The sequence below is a fragment of the Octopus bimaculoides genome, chromosome 29 (assembly GCF_046866305.1).
Source record: "Octopus bimaculoides isolate indiv1 chromosome 29, ASM4686630v1, whole genome shotgun sequence".
Lineage (NCBI taxonomy): Eukaryota > Metazoa > Mollusca > Cephalopoda > Octopoda > Octopodidae > Octopus > Octopus bimaculoides.
In genome coordinates this window covers 4,900,421-4,902,920 of record NC_142956.1, presented here as the reverse complement: position 1 = coordinate 4,902,920, position 2,500 = coordinate 4,900,421, and the positions used below count along the sequence as shown (strand labels likewise).

Here is a 2,500-nt window from a genome sequence, read left to right as displayed (position 1 = left end):
AGAAAAACAAAAGACAAACAAGAAAATGAAGAAGAATCAGAAGACGAGAGGAATAATTTCAAACAAAGATGACGGTAATGTAGAAACATTAGTTGAAAAAGAAAGAAAAGAGTAAAACGGAGAAGATGGGAAAGAAGTAGAAGGAGAAGAAGACGAAGAAGAAAAAGGATGATGATTGATGATGATGATGATGATGATGATGATGATGATGATGATGACGAAGCGGAAGTAGATTACAAAAAAAGCGAAGAAATAGAAATAGAATAATAATAATAATAACAATAATAATAATAATAATAATAATAATAAGAAGAAGAAGAAGAAGAAGAAAATGAAAAACAAACACTAAAGAAGAAGTTATGGAAGAAGAAGAAGAAAAGGAAGAAGAATAAGAATAAAAAGAAGAACAAAAAGAAGTAGAAGAAGAGGAAGAAGAAAAAGAAGAAGAAAGAGAAGAAGAAGAAAAAGACGAATAAAAAGAAAAAGGAGGAGAAGAAGAAGAAGAAGAAGAAGAAGAAGAAGAAGAAGAAGAAGAAAGAAGACGAAGAAGAAGAGGACGACGAAGAAGAAGAAGAAGAAGAAAGAGAAGATTAAGACTAAAAAGTAGAAGAATAAAAAGAAAAAGAAGAAGAAGAAGAAGATATAGAAGAAGAAGAAGAAGAAGAAGAAGAAGAAGAAGAAGAAGAAGAAGGCAACTACTAAAAAGGCAACAACAAACACAACTAAAAACAAGGTTTCAAAATTAGTGTATCACTAATCCATTCCTAAGTCTACATCTAGAAGTGTTAGTCAAGGGTGTTATTTAGTGTTTATGTATAGACAAGTACATTCAGAAACAATAAATTACATATTTGGAAACACAGGTGTGGGAGCGTAAAATGATCGATGCGAAGATATTACATATTTAGAATTATATCTAGAATTATATTTAGTGTTTATACATAGACAAGCGTCGTAGAGGATATACATACCGTATTTCACACGCGTTTTACTATATTGGGATATACACATGCATACACAAAGTCACGCACATCCATGCACTTATTTATGAAATAGCCCTTATATATTAAATATAGCGACACTCACATTCATACACATTCAGAAACCATAAAACACATTTTAGAAACGCGGGTGTGGGAGCGTAATATGATCGATTCGAAGATATTGCATATTTAGAAATATATCATCAATGAAATACTATAACAGAAGACCGATTTTAGTTACAGATATGTTAAACTGGACAAATGTTGGAAGACTCCTACTGCGATATTTTTTATATTGTTCCAGTGCAAATACCTGGAAACATAAAATTCAGTTAAATACATTTATGAAACAGATTTGTGACAGAATACTAAATAGTAAGAGTAAAGAATTACAAGATGGATGAGATGAAAAGTGGATTACAACTATGATTATGCTGATGATGATGATGATAGTGTTAACGTTAGGTGGCGAGTAGTGACGAATATAACCAAGAAACAAAGGAGAGGAATATATGGTGGTTGTGTTAATGACGAAGATGTTATTGGTGCTAATGTTGGGGTTGATGTTGTTAATGTTGATTATTCTGATAATGATGGGGATTTGCATGTTTATAGTGATGATGAACATGATATTGATGTTGATGATTTGGTAGTGAAGATTCTGTTGTCGGTGATGATGATAATGATGCTGATATCGATTGTGGAAATGAAGAAAAGCAAAAGAGAAACAAGAAAATGAAGAAGAATCGGAAGACGAGAGGAAGAATTTCAAACAAAGATGACGGTAATGTAGAAACATTAGTTGAAAAATAAAAAAAAGAGTAAAACGGAGAAGATGGGAAAGAAGTAGAAGGAGAAGAAGACGAAGAAGAAAAGAAGAAAAACAAGAAGAAGAAAAGGGATGAGAAGTGGAAGTAGAAGATGAAGAAGAAGAACAACAACAAAGAGAAGAAGAAGAAAAAAGAAGAAGAAGAAAAAGGAGAAGAAGAAGAAGAAGAAAAAGAAGAAGAAGAAAACGAAGAAAATGAAGAAGAAGAATAATAAGAAGAAGGCGGAGGAGGAGAAGGAAGAGGAGGAGGATGGGGGAGAAGAAAAAGAAGTAGAAGAAGAAGAAGAAGGAGAAGTACAAGATGAAGAAGAAGAAGAAGAAGAAGAAGAAGAAGAAGATGAAGAAAGAGAAGAAGAAGAAGAAGAAGAAGAAGAAGAAGAAAGAGAAGAATAAGAAGAATAAGAACAAGAACAAGAAATAGAAGAAGAAGAAGAAGAAGAAGGATAGAAGGACATGCAGGAAAAGATGAAAAACGTTGCTTAACAAAAAGATACCTAATGAGAAGAAGAAGAACAAGAGGAAAAAGAAGAAGAAGAAGAAGAAGAAGAAGAAGAAGAAAATGACGAAAAATAAGAAGACGACGACGACGACGACGAAGGAGAAGAAGAAGAAGAAGAAGAGGAAGAAGAAGAAGAAGAAGAAGAAGAAGAAGAAGAAGAAGAAGAAGAAGAATCAGTGTATGAATAAT

General features: G+C 32.4%; 1 protein-coding gene across 12 annotated transcripts in view; it reads right to left on the bottom strand.

Annotated features, from left to right (window-relative positions):
- The window catches only part of LOC106875668 (adhesion G protein-coupled receptor G6), a 123,258-nt gene that overhangs the window by 97,027 nt on the left and 23,731 nt on the right, over positions 1-2,500 (bottom strand). The gene's annotated exons all lie outside the window — the stretch shown is intronic.